The sequence below is a fragment of the Chiloscyllium plagiosum genome, chromosome 11, assembly GCF_004010195.1.
Source record: "Chiloscyllium plagiosum isolate BGI_BamShark_2017 chromosome 11, ASM401019v2, whole genome shotgun sequence".
Taxonomy (NCBI): Eukaryota; Metazoa; Chordata; class Chondrichthyes; order Orectolobiformes; family Hemiscylliidae; genus Chiloscyllium; species Chiloscyllium plagiosum.
The window spans coordinates 50968892-50983953 of NC_057720.1; the positions used below are offsets into that span (position 1 = coordinate 50968892).

Sequence of the window (15062 nt, forward strand, 5' to 3'; positions counted from 1 at the left end):
TGGCAACATTTCCATTGCAATATTCTTTCCTATGTTTGTTGTTCTTAATTTACCTTTTGATTGTCATCACTAGTTGGCTGACTATGTTTGTTAGATATACGTGTAATACTTCCATATCAATTACTTAAGTTACTAATTAAGAATACCTTGTATGTCTCCTCGAAGAATGCGGTGAGCAGAAATTAAAAGAAGGAATGATACTGGCTGAGCACTAGTTGTATTGTGACCTAGATTCTTGCTAAGTTATGGCAAGAATAGAAATTGATGTTGTATAATGTGGTGCATAGAAAATGTCAAATGAAACTCCATGTGGTGACATTCATGTCCCAAAGTGAGTTTCTATCAACAAACCTACTTAAGATATAGACCATATCTCAGAACGAATTGCAATTTGTTCTCTTTACACTTTTAGATCTCTATTTATAATAACTTGCAGGTAAAAATATAAATTATGTTTTCTGTGGAGTTTCTTTGCTTTCCTGAAGGTGCAGGTTTTGGGAAGGTTGGCATGTGTGAGGCTGTTGATGGTGACAGGGAGCTTTTAGTGCAGCATGTGATTGCAGGGGTCAGAGGTGAGTTTCAATTACTGCCCAAAATGAGTATGAAGTTCTAGAGAGAGTCTGTTCATGTGATTGAAGTTGGCGCTGGATTGCTGAAACTTTCACAGTTTCATATTTCAGTTAGATTCAGCCAGCAAGATTGTGGGGTAATGAGGAATACCCCTGTTCTGTTAGCTGAGTTAGCTAGTCGATGAAGTTGTGGCAGGAGTGAGTTAAGGAAAGCTCAGAACAGGGTACAGGCTGCAGGATGTCTGTAGAGAAGATGCCATCAAATGTTTAAGGATCACCTATTGCAAATAATCAAAGTATGTCATTTGTGCATGGAAGTTGCAACTGAGTGTAGGACACTGATTTGGATATTTTAATAGCTGCTCACTGAAACAGGCAGGCATTCTGATTCACCATTCTTGTCTTCCTTTATGTTGTATCAAGAGGACAATAGCTGAGGCTAACTCCCAATTTCCCTTTGCTTTCTTTTAAATCAGAAGTCAGCAGTTGACAGTTGGAAATTATCTCGGCTGACTTGTATTGGATGACGTTTCCACTGGTTCCAAATGTCCTCCAATACTTCTCTCAATTGGTTATTCAAACATGAATCCAAGTATAAAATTGGCAAGCTCGTTCAGCAGGTGTGGCATCATGACAAAGCTCAATATTGTTCTCAGCTCAGACATGTGTTCCAACATGTATCACAATCATTCAGGTTGGTGTGGGAATCTTGGCAGTTCCTTTCCCTTTCCATGACAATAATGCACGCAGTGCCATCCTAGTCTAGGCTAACTCAGTGCAAATTATTAGCTGGATTTCTCCAGGCTTGTAGTGATAAATTGGGAAACAGGAGGCAGGGAAAAGGACAGTGGCAAGCATCAGGAAAGTGGCATGTTGCTATTCATGAAACACTGAACATCACAGCCACTGAATGAGGGGTTGGTTAGCTCAGTTGGCTGTTAAGTTGGTTTGCAATGCAAACTGATGTCAACAGCTCAATTCCTCGGTATTGGGAGAAGATACATGGAGAGGGCACTAGCTAAATTCTAGTAACCTCCCAGTGAGTTGCTGTAGTAGAGACACTCTTTCATAGCTGCTCCAGGTGGAGTACAGAGAGACTCCTCAGTGTCAGTGGCTATCCCTGTCATTACAACACAGCCAGTGAGCAGAATGCCCTGATAGCCTGCCTGCATGGTCCCAGCACTGTACACAAACAAACTTACCTTCTCTTTGAAAGCTCTTGACTTTCCTCTTGCAGTCCCAATAGTCATCATCCTTGTTTGTTTACTTCAGTTGCACACTGAGTGATCGGAAAAATATGAAATACGCATTTTAATTGTGTACAGTCTTGACATTCAAACAAGTTCTATTAACATAATTGTGAATCTTTTAGTCATAGAGTCACCCAGTATAGAAACAGGCCATTTGGTCCATCATGTCTATGCCAACAAACAAACACCAACTACACAAATCTCATTTACCTGCACTGGATCCCTTGCCTACTATGCCCTGGCATTTTAAGTGTTCATCTGGATGCTGCTCAGGTATTGTGAGAGTAACTGCCTCCACCATCCTCTTAGGCAGCGTATTTAATATTTCTACAATGCTCTGTGTGAAAATTATTTTCTCACATCTCGTCTAAACTTGTTAAACCAACTCCTTAAACTATGCCCTCTGGTATTAGACATGTGTGCCTTGGGAAAAAATTTCTCACAATCTATCCTGTTTATGCTTCTCATAATTTTGTATCCCAAACAGATCCCTCTTTCAGCCTCCTCGACTGCAGGTAAAACAAACCAAGCCTATCCAGTCTCTCCTCATAACTGAGACTTTTCATCCCAACCAATATCCTGGTGCGGAGAAAGTGAGGTCTGCAGATGCTGGAGATCAGAGCTGAAAATGTGTTGCTGGAAAAGCGCAGCAGGTCAGGCAGCATCCAGGGAACAGGAGAATCGACGTTTCGGGCATAAGCCCTTCTTCTGGATTCCTGAAGAAGGGCTAATGCCCGAAACGTCGATTCTCCTGTTCCCTGGATGCTGCCTGACCTGCTGCGCTTTTCCAGCAACACATTTTCAGCAATATCCTGGTGAATCTCCTCAGCCCCGTCTCCAGTGCAATTGCATCCTTCTTATAGTGCAGTGACCAGAACTGCGTCCAGTATTCCATTTAAGGCCAAACCAATGTTTTATAAAGTTAGAGCAAGACTTCTTTGTTCCTGTATTCTGCACCCTGGCTAATGAAGGCAAGCATCCTGTATGCCACCTTCACCACCCTGCCTACCTGTGCTGACTCCTTTAGGGATCTATGGATTTGTACACGAAGGTCCCTTTGTTCCTCTGTACTCCCAAGGGATCTCCTATTCATTATGTATACCCTGCCCTTACTAGAACTCCCAAAACTTATCAGGATTCAGTTCCATCTGTCATTGTTCTGCCCAATTTACCAGCCAATCAATGTCAGTCTATGTCCTGAGACCATTTTCGTCACTATTAACAACGCTACCATCTTTAATGTCATCAGCAAACTTACTAATTACTATATACGTGCAACATTCACATCCAAGTTGTTAATGTACATAAACAGCAAGGTTCCCAACATCTATCCCTGTGGTACACAGCTGGTCATAGACTTTCAATTACAAAAACAACCCTCCATCACCCTTTGCCTCCTATTTACAAGCCAATTTTGGATCCAGTTTGCCAACTTGCCTTGGATCCCATGCGTTCTTTCCTTTTGGGCCAGTCTTCCATGTGGGACCTTGTCAAAGGCCTCATTGTAGTCCATGTAAACTACAACAGCTGTACAACCTTCAACAATATATTTAGTCATCTTTTCAAAAAACTTAATCAGTCAAACAGGATCTCCCTCTAGCAAATCTGTGCTGACTATCCCGGATCAGTCCCTGCCTTTCCAAGTGTTGATTAATCTGTCCCTCAGATGTTTTTCTAATAATTTCTCTACCACTAATGTCAAACCAATGCCTGGCCTATCCCTGCTGTCCTTTTTGAACAAAAGAACCACATTAGCTATCATCCAGTCATTTGGCACATCACCTGTGGCCTGCAAAGTATTAAATATTTCCACCAGGGACCCAGCAATCTCCTCCTTTGCCTCCAGTAGGACCTTGGGATACACCAATCATAATTTTGTAGACCTTCATCAGATTGATCCTCAGCCTCTGATTTTTCAGTGAAAACAATCCAAGTTGACCCAACCTCTTATGGCAGCACAGTGGACCAGTGGCTAGCACTGCTGCCTCACAGCGCCGGGCTCGATTCCCGCCTTGGGTGACTGTCTGTGTGGAGTTTGCACATTCTTCCTGCGTCTGTTTGGGTTTCCTCTGGGTGCTCCGGTTTCCTCCCACAATCCAAAGATGTGTAGGTTAGGCGAAAAGGCCATGCTAAATTGCCCATAGTCAGGGGTATTTAGGGTAGGGGAATGGGTCTGGGTGGGTTACTCTTCGGCGGGTCGGTGTGGACTTGTTGCACTGAAGGGCTTGTTTCCATGCTGTAGGGAATCTAATCTAATCTAATCTCTCCTTTATAACTAAACCCCTCCAGGCCAGGCAACATCCTTTGGTCAACCTTCTCTGCACCCTGTCCAAAGCATCCATATCCTTCTGATGAAATGGTGACCAGAACTGCACACAATATTCCAAATGTGGCCTGACTAAAATTTTAGACAGCTGTGGCATAAATTGCCAACATTTATATTTGCTGCCCCAGTCAATGAAGGCAAATGTGCTGTCTGCCTTCTTGACTGCCTTATCTGCCAACATTGTCAATTTCCTAGAACCTCACCACCCCAACTGAATTCCTTGGCTAAAATGTCTTACTCCTTTGTGAGCACATTTGAGAAGTATTCATTTAAGACCTCAACTACATCATCTTGATTTACACAGTTTGCCCGTTTAGTCTCTAATAGGTTCCAGCAAAGTAATCAACCCCTTTTTATTTCTAAGCTCTGCCCAGATCATCTCATTTGAAGACCCATCTAGGACATCCTCCCTCATGTCTGCTGTGATAGTCTCCTTTATCAATAAAGCATTGACCCTACCTCTCGTAGATCCTCCCCCTCACCCCCCATTATACCTTGAAACCTCTATTCCATGGAATGTTGAGCTGCCAGTCCTGTCCTTTCTTCAACCATGTCTCAGTGTTTGCAACAATCTCATATTCCCAAGTTCATCCATCTTGTTACTGCCTTGTCTTTTCTTAATTTACAGGAAATCCCACACAAAACATTAAATAGGATAGTGTCCTCTGTGTCCAGGTATAACAAGTATGGCCACATCATTTTTTTTTGCTTTAAAGTAAATCCTTTGACATCCAAACTAAGTTAAGTAGCTCCACCCCTGTTCTTTGTGAGAGCTCAGAGTTATAGAGTCCTACAGCATGGAATCCAGAGTGTGGTGCTGGAAAAGGCAGCACCAGTGGATTTCACCAGTTTTCCTCATTTCCCCTCCCCCCACCTTATCCCTGTTCCAACATTCCAACTCGGCACGTCCCTCATGACATGTCCTACCTGTCCATCTTCCTTCCCACTTATCTGCTCCACCCTCCCCTCTGACCAATCACCATTACCCCCACCTCCATCTACCTATCATACTCTCAGATACTTCCGCCCCCCAGCCCCACCCTCCACCCATTTATCTCACCACACCTTTGGCTCACAGCCTCATTCCTGATGAAGGGTTTGTTCCCAAAATGTCGATTTGCCTGCTCCTCAGATGCTGCCTGACCTGCTGTGCTTTTCCAGCACCACAGTCTTGACTCTAATCTCCAGCATCTGCAGTCCTCACTTTCTCCTACAGGATGGAGATAGGCTCTTTAGCCCAAACTGGTCAATGCTGACCAAAATGTCCATTCACACTAACCCCATTTCCTTGCACTTGCACAGATCCTTCTAAACCTTCCTATCTATGTATTTGTCCAAATGCCTTTTAAATGTTGATAATGTATCTGCCTCAACAACTTTCGCTGACAGCTCATTCCATACACATACTGCCCTCTGTGTAAAAAGGTTGCCTCTCAGGTTCCCTTTTATTTTTTCCCCTCTGACCTTAAACTGATTCCCTCCCATCCTCAATTCCCCAACACTAGGAAAAACATTGAATGCATTCACCATATCCATGTGTCTCGTGATCTTGTACACTTCTATTAGACCCCTCCTCAGTCTTTTATGGTCTAAAGACAAAATGTCCTAGTTTGTTCAACCTCTGCCTATAACTCAGACCGTTGAGTCCTGGCAACATCCTTGTAAACTTCTTCTGCACACTTTCCAGTTTAATAACATCCTTCCTATAGCCAAGTGACCAAAACTAAACACAGCACTCCACGTGCAGCCTCACCAACATCCTGTACAACTGCAACATAACTTCCCAACTTCTATCCCCAGTGCCCTGACTGATGAGGACCAGTGTACCAAAAGGCACCTTCACTAACCTCTACCTGTGACTCCACTTTCAGAGAACAGTGCACCTGCATTCCAAGATCCCTCTGTTCCCCTATACTCCTTAAGGCACTACCTGCTGCAATTTCTGATCTCTTTCCTCACTGTCCATGATATTGCCTATTTTAGTGCCATCTGCAGACTTGCTAATCACGTCTTCAACAGTCTCATCCAAATCATTGATCTAAAGAGCAAACAGCAATGGGCCTTGTACCAACCCCTGAGGCACTCCATCCTAGTCACAGGCCTCCAGTTCGACAAGCATCCTTCCACTATTACCCTCTGCTTCCTACCATCAAGACAATTGTGCATCCAGTCTGCCCTGAATTCCATACAATCTGATCTTCCAGAGCAGCCTACTCTATGGTACCTTATCAAAGGCCTTAATGAAATCCATATAGAATATGTCTACTGCCCTACCCTCGTCAACCTTTCTGGTCACTTCATTAAAGAATTCTAACAAATTCATGAAGTATGATCTCCCGTGCACAAAGCCATGCTGACTCAAACTCTAACTTTCCAAATGCATGTATATCTTATCCCTCAGAATCTTCTCAAGTAACTTACCTATCACAGATGTTAGGCTTGCTGCTTTATAGTTCCCAGGCTTTTCTTTGCAGTCCTTCTTGAATAAGGGCACAACATTTGCTACCCACCAGACTTCTGCCACCTCACCTGTCTCTAACAATAATGCAAAAATATCAGCCAAGGACCCTGCAATTTCTTCTCTAGTCTCTTGCAGTTTCTTGGATATATCTGTTTAGGACCAGGAGATTTATCCACCTTCATACATTCTAATACATCGGACACCTCCTCTATTATGATACGGACTGTCCAGAAGATATCACCACTAACTTCCCCAAGTTCCCAAGTCTTTATGTCTTTCTCCACGGTAAACACAGAGGAGAAATATTCTTGAAAAACTTGCCCATCTCTTGCGGTTCTACACATACATGTCCAATTTGGTCCTTGAGGGATACTGTTCTCTCTCTAGTTATCAATTTTCCTTTAATATACTTAAATAACCCCTTTGGATTCACCCAAATCTTCTCAGCCAAGGCTTTCTCATGGCCCCATTTTTCCCTCTTGATTTTCTCCTTCAGTAACCTCCTGTATCCCCTATATATCTCCAGGGATTCCCTTGTTCTCAGCTGCCTGTACCTGAGCCCTGCCTCCTTTTTTCTAGTTAAAGCCGAAATATCTCTTGTCATCCATGGTTCCCTATTCCTGTCAACCTTGCCTTTCACCCTCACAGGAACATGTGGACTTGAACTGTAACTATCTCACTTTTAAAGGCCTCCCATTTGTCGGAGGTCCCTTTGTCTGCAAACAAAACCACACTAATCAGCCCCACAAGCTCTTGTCTAATTCCATCAAAATTCACCTTGTCCCAATTTAGAACCTGAACCTGTGGACCAGTTTTGTCCCTCTCCATAACTATTTTTAAATTACTAGAACTATGGTCACTGGTCCCAAAGTGCTCCCCCACTTTCGCCTATTCTGCCCTATTTTCCAAGAGTCAGTCGAACTTTGCCCTTTCCCAAGTAGGACCCTCTATGTACTGCTTGAGGAAACTTTCCTGAACGCACTTAACAAATTCCACCCCATTTGAGACCTTGACGTTCTGGCAGTTCCAGTCTATATTAGGAAAATTAAAATCCCTTCCTATGAGAACCGTACCGCTCCTGCAAGTCTTCCCAGTCTCCCTGCATATGTGCTCCTCTAATTCATGTTAACTATTTGGGGGCCTATAGTACAACCCAAATAAGGTCACCATCCCCTTCTTATTTCTTAGCTCCACTCACAAAGCCTCACTGGATGATCGTTCAATTATTTAATCTCTGACTACTGTTGTGATAGTTGCCTTAATCAAAAATACAATTCCCCCTCCCCTCTCTCCACCACCTCTGTCCCACCTAAAGCACCTGTACCCTGTTACATTAAACTGCCAGAGTCAAGATTAGTGTGGTGCTAGAAAAGCACAACAGGTCAGGCAGCATCCGAGGGGCAGGAAAAAGCGATGTTTCGGGCAAAAGCCCTTCATCAGGAAAGCTGCTCCTCAGATGCTGCCTGACCTGCTGTGCTTTTCTAGCACCATTCTAATCTTGACTCTGATCTCCAGCATCTGCAGTACCCAATTCTGTCTACATTAAACTGCCAGTCCTGTCCCACCCTTAGTCATGTTTCTGTAATGGCTATAATATCCCAGTCCCACATAACTATCCATTCTCTGTTAGCACTCTTGCATTGAAATACATGCAATTTAATCCAACAGGCATTCCTTGCTCCCTGTTGTGTTCCAGCCTGACCTGTCTCTTGACTTTACTATTTCTAATTATTGTATCTCCTTCCAGCCTCACACTTGCCTCCCTGTTGTTGAGGATCACATCCTCCTGCCAAACTCTCCCTTGTAGCACTAGCAAACTTGGCTGCCAAGATATTGGTCCCCCTCCGGTTCAGACACAACCGTCCCTCTTAAAGAGGTCACCTCTGTCCCAGAAAAGACTCCTTCACATGTTTGTTCCAAACCTCCTTCATTCCTCCTTGAAAGTTTCCCACTGTTCTGATGCTGATTTACCTACAAGTACCTGTTTCCAGGCCTGTTTTGCCAGATCACATCTTGCTGGATGAAACTCGCTTTTAACTCTTGAAAAGGAAAGATTCAAACAGGTTTGTTACGCAGACAGCTGTCTTTTCTGCCAGCATGTTCACAGTCTGAGAGAACACCCAGTGAATTATCATTTAGTTTGCAGTACATTTGAAATCTGACCTTTGAAGTTTCCTTGGCACCTTGTCAGATGTGATAATCCAAGCATCTCTCACCAAGCAGCCACTGAATTTACATCTGCAGTCATTTTGGCTGTGTCAAACCTCTTTTAAAAAGCACATGTTGTATAGTCTGAAATTATGATTCATGGTCATGATACTCCACCAAATTAAACCCTCCCCAACAGCACCAGAAAATATCCCTCTTGATCAATACATTAGTCCCATCCTTGTTGATGTGGAGCTCACTCAGTTTAGACAGTTTCCACCTACCCCAGAAATGGAACTTAATGAACCAAGAAGCTAAAGCTCTTCCTCTCTTGAATCATTTCTTCAGCCAATGATTCATCATTCACTATTGTTCTGTTTCTGAACTCAGTGGGGCTTGGAACTAGGAATCAATTGGAGATTACTACCTTTGAGGCCTGATTTTAAAGTCTATCCTGGCTCCCTAAAATCTGTGGCAGAACCCTGACCCTCTTTTGATCTGTGATATTCATATGCATTCCTGCTGTGAGAATCCCTACACTCCAAGGATTGCAATGGGTCATCACCATCTTCTCAATGAGAGTTAGGGATTCAAAATAAATCCTTGCCTTGCCGGTGATACACACCTCACATGAACAAATAAAAAGCAAGTTTAAAGTTCTCAGTTAAATTTCAAGTTTTAAAATTAAAACAGTTCCGTCGATCTCTGGCTCCATTTAACTGGCAATTCTTCATACTTGAAACAAAGCAATGATTGTGGCTGCCTCTTTGCCATTGAACTACATCATAACCAAGTTTAACCGTGTCCGCATGTCACATGTTCATTATCACATTCACTGAATAATCATCAGCAATGGGAACTCTGGTTGATTTTTTAGCTGCCGAAGCCAAGGGCATTTTGAGGGAAATAATGCACAGAATCTGAATCAACTTAACTGAGATGTGCTATTGAACCTTTCCACTGATTGTTGCTCATCGCTTTATCCATTAAGAAATAAGGAGGGATTTACAAACCTTTTAATAAAAACGTCTTTTGATATTTTACATGATCATTGAGTTAAAATTTGGCAAATCGCAGTGTCTTTTAAAACACACTGAAAGTATGACATATCCAGTTACCAAAAATTGATAGAAAACGTTGATTTGAAAATTGCATGTTCAATTTTTGCCTATACCTTATTCATTCTGTTCTCAATCTCCAGATAACGATTGTAAAATTAAGGAGTCTGGCATGTTGCAGCGATCACCAATTATTTAAAGAATATATTTGCTATATTATGATGGTTAATGAATTAATTTAGCTGAGACCATTTGGCTGTGAAGACTGTTCACTTACCTTGAGAGTATTCCAAGCAGACAGTTATTGAAGTTTTGGAATTCCCTTGGAAGTGGAATTGTTGCTGTGGTAAACTTACCTTCCCGCAGTTCACAGTGACATCCTTTGAGAACACACAGTTGATTAATGAAATGATAATCATATCAATAAACAAACTGACTGCAGATGTGACTGATCGAGCTACACCATGATCTTAATCAGACATGCACATCTTTGAAAGATCATTGGGTCAGAATAGAAAGAAAGCAAAAACATTAAGGTTAAATCAAATCCCTCAGTATTAATGTGATGAAAATTGAGCTGGGATTTGTAGCGTCTGATAATAATTCAAACTCATTCCGAAAGTGTGACGATATTGTTGAGCTACCAGCCTGAGACAAGGCTCCAATGATTGATTTCAGGTTTCTAAATGGATCAGTCTGGTCACTGGACATTTCCCTTGGGTGTTGCTATATGGAATTTTTAAGGTCCATTTGACAAACATCAACAAAATAAGCAGATAGTCCTGATTTCTTTTGTACCAACAGTGAAGTTCATAGCTTGTAAATTGTAGAATGCTGGATCTGTGATTTACCGACCTTCACACCAAGAACAGACTCTGAACTGCAGGAACTACTTTGAATATGAGCTCATTCACTTATCTGTTGTGCTGTTGATTCAAAGCTACATTCGTTCAAGCCAGATTTTGTTTTAACATCAGGAAATATAAGTAAAATTTATTCTCAACTACCTGGATAACAATTTTTTTCAATTTCAATTGAAAGGCGGTAACAAAATGAACACAAATATGCCAAAAGATATAACAGAAGAAAAATTAAGATTACAAAGTTAGCATTTATAAGTAAATTATTCGGGAAGATTGAAGTGGGCTGTCCTAATAGATTCAAGGGGTGATTAGAAGAGAAAAGATATTGAGCGATATGATGCGAAGTATCAGATATCTAAGTAAAATGTGAATTTGTGGGGTCTTATAAATTTGTTTTCTTCATATATTTCCATAACCCTGACAGATAATTATTTTATGTGGTATCAAGATAATTAACAATAGACCTTTCATGAGATATTTAATAGTTTTAAATTTGCCATGATAGTTGAATTATTGGTGCTGACAGAAAGAATTTTTTTGGGAATTACCAGCCGCATTTTCTCAAGTTACACCACCCATGAGCACAGCCACCAGGAGAAAAGCCAAAATCATGAAATAATGAAAGTACTCACATTTTTCATAACTTGATGTAATATCGGGTTTTCTTTTTCTTTATTGCAGTCTTTCAAACTGGTGTATCTCTTTTGCTCAGATTTATTTCCCTGTTCTGAAGTTAACATAAATGTAAATGAACAATGGTTTTTTCATTTGAATTTTGAAGTTATTTTACCTCAACCTTTGTTATTTGGAAACATTTGTTCAAAACCTCTTCAGCCTCAGTCATGAATGTGACAGGAATGGTAGCATAGAGGTAGTTTTACCAATCTAGTTATCTGGAGGCCCAGATTAAAACTCCAAAGTCATAAATTCAAAACCTCTGGCAGTTAGGGAATTTCAGTTCAATTAATGAACATATCTGCAATGAAAAGCTAGTGCCAGTAATAATAATCATGAACTAACTGTTTGTCATAAACCTGTCTAATTTACTGTTGTTCGACAAGGGAAAAAAAACTGCCGTCTTTACCTGATCTGACCTATATATGACTCCATAAATGTGGCTGACTCCTAACCACCTTGTGAAATGCTCATGCTCACTGAAACATAACTTAAAAGCAGATTCCATCATCATTGTAAATGTTTTGAGTTAAATACAATGCTTCTTTAGAACTACAGGAGAGTGGAAACGTGATAGGTCACGTCATCAAAAGTGGCTGGGGAAGAAAGGATAAAAAGCAAAAGCCTGCGACTGATTAAAGAGCTGGTGTGACTAAATCACTGAGATGTCAGTGAGCAGAAGGTAAAGGGTGGAGTAAACTATGTGAACCACAAGGGATTCTACTTTCTAAAAGTCCAACTTGTTTGTGACTACTAGTGAAGAATCATGCAAGTCTATTCTTCTCTTGAAGCTCTTATGATTATTATTTATGGATATTACAGCATCCAGAGCTTCTGGAGGCCCTTCCCCAAATTAATGGCAGGGTCCTGCATGAAAATGTTTATCCCATCCAGAACTGGTTGACATCAATGAGGGATTTCCCTTGTGTAGCCGAGAAGTATTACAATGCAGCCCACATCTCCACCAGAATCAGCAGTGAACAGACTATGGTATGTTGAAAATGCATATCCACTGCCTTGAAAGGTTCAAGGAGGCTTTGCAGTACACACCAGCCTGATTCATGAATTGTTATAAGTTGTGCACTGCATAATATGGCCATGCATGTTCCTGAGTGCCCTTTGTGCAGCAAAATTGGCATCCGTTCAAAACCTTCAACATACCCTGCTTCATCACAAATGCACTACAGTAATTCACAAAGATTCTTCCAACAGCACCTTTCAAACTGATGACCTGTACCCCCTAGGACAAGGGCAGCAGATGCACGGGAACTCTGCCAGCTGCAGGTTTTTCTCCAAGCCACATGCTAAACTGACTTCAAACTATGTCACCATTTCTTCACTGTTGCTGAGTTAAAATCCTGGAACTCCCTTCCTTACAGCATTGTAGGGTACCTCAAGCCCTAGGACTTCAGTGTTTTAAGAAAGAAGCTCACCATTGCCATCTCCATGGCAATTAGGGACAAGCAATAAATGATGGCTGAGCCAGCAAGACCCACACATCATAGACTGAGTTTTTAGAAAATAATGTGTTCTTACTTTGCTGGTTGCCAGTGTAGCCTTGCTATCAACTATAGCTTGGCCTGCCTGTCTCTCAGCAATCTGAAGGGCTTCTTCCCAGTAGGAATGAGGATCTTGACATTGGTACACCATGGCTCATCTTTGACCTTTCCTTCTGATTGTACGTGTGCTTGTCCTGCAGGAGAAAATGGCAATTTTGTGACTTGATAAATGCCACTTGATCTCCTTTTTCTCATCCATTCTCTTCACCAATACTTGCCCAACGATGTGTTAGTTCCTATCCAATCGACCTCTCATGTTGAACTTGCTTTGACTAAACACTTTAGTCTCAGGTGATTTCTAGTCTTAAGGCTGATAATGCATTCACTTGCTTAATCCAGGTGTATAAAAAACGTAAATAGCCTAATGCTCCCAGTAGGGGCAATCCCATGCTCCTGTGCTATTTACCGAGGCTTATCAACCCTTTTCTAGCACTGCACTCATGACCTTGATCTTAGGTGCATTACATTGAACATAGAACATAGAACTTTACAGGGCAGTACAGGCACTTCAGCCCTCGATGTTGTGCTGACCTGTGAAGTGAATCTGAAGCGCATCTAACCTACACTATTCCATTCTCGTTCATATGCTTTTCCAATGACCAGTTAAATGCTCTTAAAGTCAACTACTGTTGCAGGCAGTGCAATCCATGCCTGTACTACCCTGACATCTGTCCTATATCTATCACCCCTCAATTTAAAGGTGAGTATGCCCGTGCTAGCTATTGCTATTCCAAGGGAAAAGGCTCTCAATATCCAAGCTATCTGACCCTCTGAATACATTTATATGTCTCAATTAAGTCACCTCTCAACCTTCTTCTCTCTAACAAAATCAGCCACCAGTCCCTCAGCCTTTCCTCCACACCAGGCAACATCCTAGTAAATCTCCTTTGAACCTTTTCCAAAGCTTCCACATCCTTCCTGTAATGCGATGGCCTGAACTGTATACAATATTTCAAATGTGGCCGCACCAGAGTTCTGTGCAGCTGCAGCATGACCTTATAGTTCTGAAACTCAATCCTTCTATCAATAAAAGCTAACACATCATATGCCTTCTTAACAGCCCTATCAAATTATGTGGCAACTTTCAAGGATCTATGTACCTGGACATCGCGATCTCTCTGCTCATCTACACTACCAAGAATCTTACCATTAGCCCAGTGGTCTGCTTTCTTGTTAGTCCTTCCAAAGTGAATCACCTCATGTTTTTCAGTATTAAACTCCATTGGCCACCTCTCAGCCCAACTCTGCAGCATATCTATGTCGCTCTGTAACCGACAACATCCTTCAGAGCTATCCACAACTGTACTGACCTTAGTGTCGTCTGCAAATTTACTAACGCTTCCTTCTATGCCCTCATCCAGATCATTTATAAAAATGACAGTGGACCCAAAACAGACCCTTATGGTACACTGCTAGTAACTGAACTCCAGGACAAATATTTTTCATCAACCACCACCCTCTGTCTTCGTTCAGCTAGCCAATTTCTGATCCAAACTGCTAAATCACCCTCAATCCCATTCCTCCATATTTTGTGCAATACCCTACCATAGGGAACCTTATCAAACATCTTACTGAAATCCATATACACCATATCAATCGCTTTACCCTCATCCACTGTTTAGTTACCATCTCAAAGAACTCAAAGGTTTGTGAGGCATGACCTCCCCTTCATGAAACTGTGTTGACTATCCCTAATCAACTTATTCCTTTCTAGATGATTATAAATCCTATCTCTTATAACCCTTTCCAACACCTTTCCCATAACTGAAGTAAGAATCACTGGTCTATAATTCCAAGGGTTGTCTCTCCTTCCCTACTTGAACAAGGGGACGACATTTGCTATCCTCAAGTCTTCTGGTACTATTCCTGTAGACAATGACAACATAAAGATCAAAGCCAAGGGCTCGGCAATCTCCTTCTTGGCTTCCCAGAGAATCCTAGGATAAATCCCATCTGGCACAGAGGACTTAGCAATTCTGGAAAGTGTAAACCTCCTCCTTGTAAACCTCAATTCCATCTAGTCTGGTAGCCTGTATCTCAGTACTCTCCTTGATCACTTTGTCTTTTTCTAGTGCGAATACTGACGAAAAGTATCCATTTAGCACTTCCTCTATCTCCTCGGACTCCATGCACAACTTCCCACTACTATCCTT

The 15062-nt window shown here is 41.7% G+C and overlaps 1 protein-coding gene across 5 annotated transcripts in view; it reads left to right on the forward strand.

Moving 5' to 3' along the window:
* dab1a (DAB adaptor protein 1a) overlaps positions 1–15062 on the forward strand; it is a 687756-nt gene that overhangs the window by 306568 nt on the left and 366126 nt on the right. The window lies entirely within an intron of this gene.